At 36.8% G+C, this 12500-nt stretch overlaps 1 protein-coding gene across 5 annotated transcripts in view; it reads right to left on the bottom strand.

The window, feature by feature from the left end:
- The window catches only part of LOC135205429 (neurensin-1-like), a 341552-nt gene that overhangs the window by 244017 nt on the left and 85035 nt on the right, over nt 1–12500 (bottom strand). For 3 of the 5 annotated variants that reach the window (XM_064235999.1, XM_064235998.1, XM_064236005.1), the window contains exon 1: nt 3739–3812. The exons of 1 other annotated variant lie outside the window; for it this stretch is intronic. The gene's annotated coding sequence lies outside the window, so the exon portion shown is untranslated. Of the gene's footprint in view, nt 1–3738; nt 3813–12500 lie in introns of those variants that run through there. One more of the 5 variants, XM_064236003.1, reaches the window with a different exon arrangement.

Below are 12500 nucleotides of genomic sequence, written 5' to 3'. Positions count from 1 at the left end.
TCACTGACTCCTCAGACTAAACACGCGTATATTATAGATATAGATATATATATAATATATATATAAAATTAATATATATATATAAATATATGATATATATATATATATATATATAATATATCTATATATATATATATATATATATATTATAATATATACATGCATATGGCTGAATGGATAAGTGAGTGCATTCGCTGTATCAATCCCAAAAGGCACAGGTGCACATCCTAGCCAGGGATCTTACACCAGACTATATAATTCCCTCAGAGTGAAACTTATTCCCCTGTGAAAGTGAATTTGATATCAATGGTTATCTGCGTAAAAAACACATAAAACAGTGACAAAACTTCGAAGATATATATATATATATATATATATATATATATATATATAATATATATATATATATATATATATTAATTATACAACGAAAGGCCCATAACATACATATCCCAATTCCGAGCACCATACAGCAGAGAGAGAGAGAGAGAGAGAGAGACTTGGAGTGATGGCGGCGCGGCGCCGGGAGAAGGAAGCATTTGAAGGGAAGCCGTTGCCATAGAGATCTCCCGTCGCAGAACTGCGGATTTGTGCTGGTATCGGTGTATCAGTCGTCTGTCTAGATAGACTCTGATATGGTATACTGGAAGTTGTCCCGTCTTCAACAACCTAACATAGAAAGTGATGCCAGCGTTGGGATCAAGGGTCAGCGACTACATTAATCTCTATAATTATATTAATGGAAAATTTTCCTATACCTGATGATACTTTAGGCTAAAAACAAATCATAGTAATGTATAATAAACAGGTGGGAAACACAAGCGAACAAAGGGAAAGTCGCACTCTCGTATGATTCAGCAGTTTAAATATGAAAGTGTCAGTAACCATAATGTCACTTTTTTTTCTGTGGATACAAGTCGTCTTAGGAGTAACATTTTATTGCTGAAAACACGCATACACGAAAATCACAAGACATATATACATACATACACATACATTGTGTATATTATTTAATATCTATAATATTCTCTATTATATATAGATAATATATTATATTATATATAAGTATATGATATAACACATATACACTGTTGGTGAAGAACAAACGGATAAACCAGTTGCGTGTGTGTATTATACCGGGGACACACAAGCTCTTGACGCAAATAGGCTTTTCATCAGCAAAGGTATTTACAATTAGCAGAACCATTTATAGATACACGCAGTCACTGACTGTTGGCTGGCTCTCTCTCTCTCTCTCTCCTCTCTCTCTCTCTCTCTCTCTCTCTCGCTCTCTTATACTGAGCACATGCAAGGAAGCACGCACGCACATGCATATTCGTGTTGCTTTTCTGGGCTATCTAAAGTTTGTGTTGAATAATGAATGTTGCTATGAATATTTCATGCAGTATACCTACGCTACTTACCCTGGAATTAAGCGATAAAATGATAACTTTCTTCTGAGAGAGAGAGAGAGAGAGAGAGAGAGAGAGAGAGAGAGAGAGAGAGAGAGAGAGAGAGACTTCAGGGCGCTAGACAGCACGTGAACCCTCAACAAACACCGGCACTTTCCTCATCTCGTATTCCGTGGGAAATCATTTTAGAAATGGGCCCTGATAGTGCGCGATACTGATAGTCTGTCACCTATTTATTTCAAATGCCTCTTCCATTCGAATAAATTCCATTAGGCTCAGAGCACTCCTCGAATAGTGCATATCGTTGTGTGTAAAATGAGATAGTAATTGCCTTTTTTTTCCTATTTCATCATGCTTAGGCCTAAGGGTAGGTATTTGTCGGCCTAAGGGTGTAGGTATTTGTCAACAAACACACACGCATATATATATATATATATATATATATATAATATATATATATATATATATATATATATATAGAAAAGGAGAGAAGAAGAGAGAGAGAGAGAGAGAGGAGACGAGAGAGAGAGAGAGAGAGAGAGTGTAAAACTCTCTCTTTCTACATACACAAACATATACAAATATATATATATATATATATATATATATATATATATATATATATATCTATATATATATATATATATATATACATCATACGTGTGTTTTATAAGGGTTCCATGACATTTGCATGGCTGATTTACTATGAATTAAGTACAAAAACTAATAAAATAAATATAGAATCAAAGAAAAAAAGTCCAAAGGATATCAGCAGCGACCGGTTCATCCAAGGTTGGCGCACATTTACGAGCAGGTTATTTGATGTTTTATTTATTTGATGCTTTCGGAGAAAAGGGATGCAGTCATTGTTTATTTAAGTGTTAAACTATACTATTTTAAAAAAAAACACACACACATTAAAGAGTGCAGTCCCATCTCTCGTAATACAAATTTGCACCACGCTACGTTTTTCGTATGTTTACCTTACAGCAGAATTCGAATATTTTATAAAACTATTCCTATTCAAACAAAGAACTTTCCTCTCTCTCATCTTCTCCCTCTCTTTTTATATATATTAATATTTATATTTATATATATTATATGATATATAATATTTAATTACTAAGGATATAATATATACTACATATTTATATTAATAATATTACCACCAACCCCCACCGTTAGTCCGTATTGGGTTGTCAACATGAAGATCAATAAGCCTATTCCAGAAAAATATTCTCTTTCCCACTTCCTCTTTCATACTTCAGCGTGGATTTTCCATTTACAAATTGGGATATGCTAAAGTAGGCCTTTTACCATAACATATTTTCGGGTTAGGCCTAATCTGGCTCAAGACGTTGTCCCCTGTCGTGTTATTTGTGATGGAACCGAGTGCGGTTAGTGGGCCTAACCTAGATTCTTTCCTCTCTGCGAAAGCTCGTTCTATTGTCCTGTTACTCCCGATCTTCTCTTCTGAGGAAGAATTAGAAAACTTTGTGCCTCTTCCCGAGAACCAATCTCTTGTCCTACCGTAAATACGAAGGTTTCTTCTCCATAGGCCTATTCCAGTAACAACTCTCGCAAAAAGAAAAAAAAAGTTAGGCCGTTGGCGGAATTAGAACTATCAGGCATATTCCTACAAAATTTTGTTTCTCCAAGAGAATTTCTTATCTATGAAAAATTCAACTTGGTATGTTCATTGGCAATTTAAAATTAGTTGGTTATTTTCTTTTCATAAACAAATAACTCATTTAACTAATAAGGAAATACAACTACGTATCTTGCATAGGCTATTACTGGCTACTTCACATAAGCAAGGTAAGGGCGAACTGACAGTTGCATTTTATGATCATTCCGATTAGTACTTAAGGAACTGCCTTTAAACATGTTTTCCTATATAGACCAATAAAATATAAAAAAATAAAACTACATATGCGTAGGCCTATGACATAAGTACAACCGCAAAAACCTAGGCCTATACCACTACATGTTTGTTCTTTAAAAGCAATTTGTTACAAACTTGGCTATTTGTCAATATATAGTAACTGATTCATCAAAACACTCCTTTGCAGCAGCAGCCTCAAAACTCTTAATTCAAGCAGAATGCACGACTAAACGCACTGGGGGTCTAAAATTCAACAGGTGTATAGCGCCAATTAGCTCACAGGTAAGTCGGCATCCGTCACACGATCGGCTCAAAAACACACACTCACAACCGTAACAACAACAAAAACACAACGATCTGCGCAGCATGGTGGTACAACAATATCAAAGAGAGAGAGAGAGAGAGAGAGAGAGAGAGAGAGAGAGAGAGAGAAACACTCACCAGCCTTGCCAGGAACGTAAAGCTCTAGCTCTTGCCAACACCCCGTCAAGCAAGCTACTGAGTGAGAGTGAGGAGATAATAGCCACCCACACATTCGGTTCTACCTCCAACACAGTGATGCCAGAATCTCCTTATCTAAACCCATACTTTTCATCACGCCCTTTTCGCCAAATTGACTTCTAACTTCCACATTTCGGTTTTCCTTCCTAAACATCTATAAATAATATATAATCAATAAATTCAATCCCTTTGAAACACTTGCAATAGTATCACACTTCAAAGGGTCGTTATCAATCACATGTGGCAACACTGCATCTTCTTCTATCCTCTCGGGGAGACTTTAGCGCAAGCGTGATAAGGATGAAGGAATTGCGTGGGATGTTGCAGCTCGTATCCTACACTATTCGAAGAGAAGGGGAATCGCCGGGGAGGAAGTTTTGTAGCTTTAACCGGTTCTTCTTCTTCTTCTTGTTCTGAGAGAGAGAGAGAGAGAGAGAGAAAGTATTTAAAGATTTCAGCTAGAGAGCGAGATCCCAACATTCGCCACTCAAACTTTACGAGTGACATTAATCCATTTTAGTCTCATGGAGTCTACAAATTTTGGTTCGTGAGATAGACTTTCTGTGTTGCTGTGCATTTGTATGGGTATACGTGTAGGAGCAAGAGCTTAGAAAGTCGACTTACACAAAGGAGTCTTACGTCAGTAGTAGACGGAAGTTTATTTATTTTTTAAGTGTAATAATGAACGGAGTTGTGAATGAACGACGTATCTGGCTTCCGGGAATCCTTTATTTCTTCTTCTTCTTTTTTTGACTTATGACGACAACGTATTCTCTTTTTCTTTATAGTTTTGCAAAGCCTTTGTTCTGTGAAAAATGGTGAGACCATAGCTGCTCTCTCTCTCTCTCTCTCTCTCTCCGTTACCCAAGTTTCAAAGGACATAACCTGTGGTCATGTTAGGGTTATTTACATTTATCTGTTAAAGAACTTCTGCATGTTTTTTTAAATGGGCAAATTTTTTTACAAATTACGCTCAAAACATTTTGTTTTAAATATCAAGAAGTAGTGCTACTAACAGAATGGCGTCACAATTGAGATAGAGATCAACTTAAAAGTTACATTTTGTTGCGGTGCCAGAAAGTGATTTCATAAACTTTAGTATAGCAAACCATTTTCAAAACTGTCCGATAATAATACACAATAGTGTATTATTTAGAGCACTTAACAAACTTATCAATAATACAAATACCACGTTACACACACACACACACACACACACACACACACACACATATATATATATATATATATATATATATATATATATATATATATATATATATATACACACACAAATGATCATGAAAATATGGACGTCTGTCTTGATTACACTTAACAAAAATTATTTTAAAAATCTTGAGAAAAAAGTAGAAAAAGGATTCCTATTAATATAAAAAAAACCCTCGGAATATTTTTATTTGCTAAAAGCAAACGGCGTACCTTTTAATTAAACCACCCCAACCTAAAATGAGTGTAAGAAAATTATACTAAAAAGCCTTCTTATTCCACGGTTCTGAAAGCGCCTAATGAAAGGGAGGTCTTCCAACTGAAAGACAAAAAGAGATTTTCCAGAATATTCAGAATATGAAATTTCGGACAGAGATATGAAATGAGCCTCGCCTTAAATCTAACAGGTTCTGGATCTGGAATGGGAGTTTGACCCTCAGGCATCATATTTCGACGATTCACACTTTTTTTTCTTCTTCTTCTTCTAAGATTTTACGTCATTTGTAAAAGATATTATAAGGTAGGCAGAGCCATTGGCTGTTATACTTTACACAAAATATGGCAAACAATGGTACAAAGAGCTGTTACCTTAAAATTCGGAAAATTAGCATAATATGTACATATGTGCAGGCTTCTGCCAATCGCGAATTTTGATTAACGTCGTATTCCTTACACACACACACACACACACACACACACACACACACCACACACACACACACACACACAAACATTATATATATATATATATATATATATATATATATATGTATATATATATATATATATATATATATATATATCTATATATAATGTGTGTGTGTATATATTGCACCGCATTTCCTAGTTTCATTTGCATACAATCATGAATAAGTAATGCCGCCTTAAAAGATGAAGAACATAATAGAACTCATAAGAGGTAGTAAATTCTAGGTTGCTAAGGAGCGGACGAAAAACCAATAACGATTTTTTACGAAATGAGGTTAGACTAGAGATAGGATTAACGGCGCGAGATTAAAAGAGACTTCAGGGTGTGTAACGGAACGTTTTATAATGTGAGTGTATGTAGTATGCATGTACGTATGTATGTGTGTATATATGATTGCAGGGGAAGCGAAGGGAGATAAAGGAAAGGGAGGGATGGGATGGTAAGGAAAGTGGGAGAGGAAAGGTAGGGAAGATGAGGGGATGGAAGTAAAAAGAAGAGGGAGGGGAAGATGGAAGAGAAGAAGGGAGGTGGTGGGGAGGGAGAGGGGAAGAGGCGGGAAGAAAAGGATAGGGAGGGCAGGGGGGGCAGGGAGGGAAGGGAAAGGGGAGGGGAGGGGAAAGGAGGGTGGAAGGGAAGGAGGGAAGGGTGGGTTGGGTAGAGCAGGGGAGGGGAAGGTAAGGGGAGAGGGAAGGAAAAGGATAGGGGAGGGCAGGGGAGGGAATGGAAAGGTAAGGGAGGGTAAGGGAAGGGGAGGGTTAGAGGCAGGGGAGGGGAAGGAAGGGGAGAGAAGGGAACGGAAGGGAAGGGCAGGGAGGGAAAGGAAAGTAAGGGAGGGGAGGGGAAGGGGGGGAGGGTAGAGCAGGGGAGGGGAGGGGAGAGCGAGGGAGAGGAGGGGAGAGGAGGGGAGGGGAAACCGCCGGCAAGGTAGGGAGGAGAGGGGAGGGGGAGGGATGGAAAAGGAAGGGGAAGGGAGGGCAGGGACCTTACAGACCTTACATCTTGTTCGGGTTTCCCCAGGTCCCTCAGTGTGAGGCACCTCTAATGTCTACCAGAGAATTGCTAATGCATCTTTCAGTATATTTTGCATCTTCCAATCTTGGATGGTCTGGGATGCAGCTTAGATATTTGTCGAGCTTATTTTTAAGCATCTACGCTCACTCCTGATATATTCCTCAGATGAGCTGGTAACGCATGGAATAGACACTTGCACACTGCACTGCCGATGCTGGTGCATAGTGGATTAATGTCCTGTGTGCTTTCCTTAGTTTTCCTGGAATAGTTTTGGGCACTATTATTCTACCTCTGCTTGCTCTTTCTGATATTTTTAGCTCAGTGATGTTTTCGGCAATTCCTTCTATCTGTTTCCATGCCTGTATTATCATGTAGCGTTCTCTTCTCCTTTCTAGACTATATAATTCTAGCAGTAAAGAACCTTTGTAAACTCTCTATTTGTGCAATATCCTTTCCGTAGTGAGGGTACCATATCATATTGCAGTATTCAAATGGACTACGTACATACGTTTCATAAAGCAAAATCATGTGTCCAGCTTTTCTTGTTTTTAAGTGCTGTAACAATATTCCCATTTTTGCTTTGCATTTTGCCAATTGTATTGCTATTTGATCATTGCATAACATGTTCCTATTCAACTTCACGCCAAGGTCTTTAACTGCTTCCTTATTAGTGATTGTTTTGTTATCAGTCCCCTATATGCATATAGTATTCCTTCTATGTCTTCATAATTTATTGATTCAAATTTATCAGAGTTAAATACCATCCTAATTACCTCTGCCCATTCATATATTTTGTTTAGGTCTCTTTGTAGCGAGTTCCTATCTTCATCACAAGTAATTTCTCTACTTATTTTTGTCATCAGCGAAACTACTCACCACAGAGTCCTTAACATTACTGTCTATGTCTGCAATCTTAATAACAAATAGCAATGCAGCTAACACCGTACCTTGTCGCACACCGGATATTACCTTAGCTTCATCCGATTTTAAAATCGTTTGCAATAACTATCTGTTTCTGTTGTGTAAAAATTCTTTTCCTTTATTCTTCTTCTCACTCTGTCACTATATTATGCTTTCTAATTTCTTCGCTAATATATTATGGTCTACCTTGTCAAAAGCTTTTGCAAAGTCTACATAAAACACATCTGTTTCATTTCTGCTTTTCATATTTTGTATATGTTTTCACGGTGGACTAACATTTGGGTTTGTGTACTTTTTCCGGGTACGAAACCATGTTGTCCTATATTAAACAAATGATTTTTTATTAAATGTTTCATATTTTTCTTCATTACCATTTCATGCACTTTCATAATATGTGATGTTAGACTCAGAGACCTATAATTATTTGCCTCTATTCTTGATCCACTTTTGAAAGTAGGGGTACTATATGCTAATTCAGGTTCATCATAAATCTTGCAAGCAGCTTTGCTATAGAGTGAGCTACTTTCTTTAACAAAATGGCAGGGACACCATCTGGTCCAGCTGCTGATCCATTTTTAATTTCATTAATAGCCTGCACAATATCGGCTTCATTAATATCTATGTCTGATAAATATTCACTATTTTTCATCCCTTTTTTCTGTATCATTATCTTCATTATCAAAATCTAAGGTGGGAAATTCTCTTATATCTTTCTGCTAATATGTTGCATATTTCCTTTTTTTTCATACATTAATCTCCCTTCATTTCTTAGCGGGCCAATTTCTATTCTTATTTTATTCATCTTTTTCGCATATGAGTACAACAGTTTGGGATTTTGCTTGATATTAACTAGGGTTTTTCTTCCAAGTCCCGTTTTTCATTATATTTTAATTTTTAATGTATAATCTTTTTAGTTCCATCACTTTCCATGCATTCTTTTGCAAGACCTTTTTTTCACTTTCTGATTTTCTGGAACAAGATCCTTCTGTCTCTTGGTATGCATGACTGATGTTTACTTTTCTCCTTCGGTATATATTTATCCACTATTTTCTCTAATATTTTATATAATATATCCGTATTTACCTGTATATTATCACTAACGAATATGTTATCCCAATCTTGGTTTAATTCTTCATTTATTTCTGACCATTTTATATTCTTACTATAGAAATTGTATTTTCCATATCCTTCCCACTTTTTTTATCTCTTGTTTATCTCTGTTTTCACTTGCTTTGAAAGATGGACTGTTAAGTTCTAGTCAAGATATTTTGTTGAAGTTGTTTGTTATCTAGTCTCATATTTGTAATAGTTTTTGCGAATTGCCTCTTATCTTCTGCACTACTATTACTCTCTTTTTTAAATGTATAAATACCAACAATCTCCTATTCGTTCTTTCCAGTCTACGAAGGGAAAGGAGGAAAGGAAATGGGAGGAAGGGGAGGGGTAGAAAAGGAAAGAAGGGGAAAGTGGGCAAAAAGGAGAAGGGAGTAAGGCAGGAAATAGGAGGGCAGGGAAGGTAAAGGAAGAAGACGGACAGAGGGAGGGGATGAGGGAATGGAAGGGCAGGGAAAGGAAGGGAGGGAAGGGGAGGGTGGGAAGGGAGGGTGGGAGGGGGCGGAGAGGCGGGAAGGGAATTGATGGGAGGGAAAGGGGGAGGGGAGGGAGGAGGAAAAGGCCAAGGAAGTGGGGATGGGGGAGGGGGAAGAGGAAGGGAAAAGGGAAGAGGAGGGCGGGAGGAAGGGGAGGGAAAGGAAGGTTGGAAGGGAGGGGAGGGGAGGAGACCTTACCTTACAGACCTTACATGTTGTTCGGGTTGCAGGTCCTCAGTGTGAGGCACCTCTAATGTCTACCAGAGAGTTGCTAGTACATCTTCCGGTATATTTTGCATCTTCCAATCTTGGATGGTCTGGGATGCAGTTTAGATGTTTTTCGAGCTTATCTTAACCACATCTACGCTCACTCCTGATATATTCCTTAGATGAGCTGGCAACGCATTGAATAGACGCTGCATGATCGATGCTGGTGCGTAGTGGATTAATGTCCTCGTGTGCTTTCCTTATTTTTCCTGGTATAGTTTTGGGCACTATTAATCTACCTCTGCTTGCTCTTTTCTGATATTTTAGTTCCATGATGTTTTCTGCATTCCTTCTATCTGTTTCCATGCCTGAATTATCATGTAGCGTTCTCTTCTCCTTTAGACTATATAATTTTAAGGATTGTAGTCTTTCCCAGTAGTCAAGGTCCTTAACTTCTTCTATTTTAGCTGTAAAGGACCTTTGTACACTCTCTATTTGTGCAATATCCTTTTGATAGTGTACCATATCATATTGCAATATTCAAGTGGAACTACGAACATATGTTTTATAAAGCATAATCTGTGTTCAGCTTTTGCTTGTTTGAAGTGCCGTAACAACATTCCCATTTTTGCTTTACATTTTGCCAACAGAATTGCTATTGATCATTGCATAACATGTTCCTATTCATCATCACACCAAGGTCTTTAACTGCTTCCTTATTTGTATTGTCTCATTATTAGGTCCCCTATATGCATATAGCTTTCCTTCTCTGTCTCCATAATTTATTGATTCAAATTTATCAGAGTTAAATACCATCCTATTTACCTCTGCCCAATCATATACTTTGTTAAGGTCTCTTTGTAGAGCGTTCCTATCTTCATCACATTAATTTCTCTACTTATTCTTGTGTCATCAGCAAAACTACTCACTACCGAATCCTTAACATTACTGTCTATGTCTGCAATCATAATAACAAACAGTAGTTGCAGGTAACACCGTACCTTGTGGCACACCGAATATTACTTAGGCTTCATCCGATTTCTCATCGTTTGCAATAACTATCTGTTTTCTGTTGTGTAAAAATTCTACCTTGTCAAAAGCTTTTGCAAAGTCTAGATAAACCACATCTGTTTCATTTCCACTTTTCATATTTTTGATATATGTTCTCACGGTGGACTAACTTGGGTTTTGTGTACTTTTTCCGGGTACGAAACCATGTTGTCCCATATTAAACAAATTATTTTTTATTAAATGTTTCATAATATTTTTCTTCATTACCCTTTCATACACTTTCATAATATGTGATGTTAGACTCACAGGCCTATAATTACTAGCCTCTAGTCTTGATCCACTTTAGAAAGTAGGAGTAATATATGCTAATTTAGGCTCATCATAAATCTTGCCTGTATCTACACTTTGTCTTAATAATATTGCAAGTGGCTTTGCGATAGAATGAACTACTTTCTTTAACAAAATACCAGGCACTCCATCAGGCCCTGCTGCAGCTCCATTTTAATTTCACTAATAGCCTGCACAATATCAGCTTCATTAATATCTATGTCAGCTAAATATTCACTATTTTCATCCCTTACTTCTATATCATTATCTTCATCATTATCTATTCTAGGGTGAATTTCTCTCTTATATCGTTCTGCCAGTATGTTGCAAATTTCCTTTTTTTCATTCGTTAATCTCCCTTCAAATCTTAGAGGGCCAATTTCTATTCTTCTTTTATTCATCTTTTTCGCGTATGTGTATATAGTTTGGGGTTTTGCTTTGACATTTATTAGGTTTTTTCTTCCAAGTCCCTTTTTCATTTCTTTGATTGTATAATCTTTTGTTCTGCATTTTCTATCTTACTTTTAGTTCTATAACTTTTCCCATGCATTTTTTTCTTTTGCAAGACCTTTTTTCCACTTTCTGATTTTCTGGAACAAGATCCTTCTGTCTCTTGGTATGCATGAACTGATGTTTACTTTTCTTCTTCGGTATATATTTATCCCACTATTTTCTCTAATATTTTATATAATATCTCCGTATTTACCCATTATGTCATCAACTTACGAAAATGTTATCCCAATCTTTGTTTAATTCCTCATTTATTTCTGACCATTTTATATTTTTACTGTATAAGTTGTACATTTCCATATCCTTCCCACTTTTTCATTTCTTGCTTATCTCTGTTTTCACTTGCTTTTGGAATGGACTGTTAATTCTATGACATTATGGTCTGAAATATTCGCATTATAAACTATTATTTCTTCAACATAATTCACCTCGTTCACAAATACTAGGTCTAAAGTATTTTCCTTTCTTGTTGGCAGGTGATTTATTTGTTGAATGTTGGTAATTCTAGTAGCATATCTAATAGCTTTTTTGAATTGCCTCTTATCTTCTGCACTACTATTACTCTCATTTTTATATGTATAAGTACAACCACAATCTCCTATTCGTTTTTTTTTTTTCCATTCTACGAAAGAAAGTTGAGTCTCCAGATAGGAGAATAGTCCAGTCCTTGTGATTTCTACATATATCATCCAATTTTTCTGTTTTTAAGTCAAACTCTTTAGTATTAGAGGTCTATATATTACTATGTTTCATTAATTTTTCAGATTCAAATTCTACCGCTATTAGTTCACATTCTGAGTTACTATATTTCTCCATATATTTTTCCTTGTTTTTTTGTCTTTCCCATATATTGCGGTTCCCCCTTGATTCCTATTTTTTCTATCTGATCTATAAGTTTGGAACCCTTTTATTTGATCATCATTCCCAGTCTCTTGGGAATACCAGGTTTCACTTATATTCATTATATCTCTTTTCTTTTCAATTTGGGTTAGTTCTTCTAGTACTCTATTTTCTTTATGATTACTCATAACTAAAACCCTGCGCATTCATCACTATGATGGGGAGGGCAGGGAGGGAAAGGGGAATGGAAGGGAAGGCAAGGTGGGAGGGGCAGGGCAGGGGAGGGCAGGAAGGTGGGAAGGGAGGGGAGAGGAGGGAGCTAAGGGGAGGGGAGGGCAAGGCAGGGAAGG

The sequence above is a fragment of the Macrobrachium nipponense genome, chromosome 24, assembly GCF_015104395.2.
Source record: "Macrobrachium nipponense isolate FS-2020 chromosome 24, ASM1510439v2, whole genome shotgun sequence".
NCBI classification, from domain to species: Eukaryota; Metazoa; Arthropoda; class Malacostraca; order Decapoda; family Palaemonidae; genus Macrobrachium; species Macrobrachium nipponense.
Note: the sequence above shows the minus strand (reverse complement) of the source record. Positions and strands in the feature narration are given on the sequence as shown.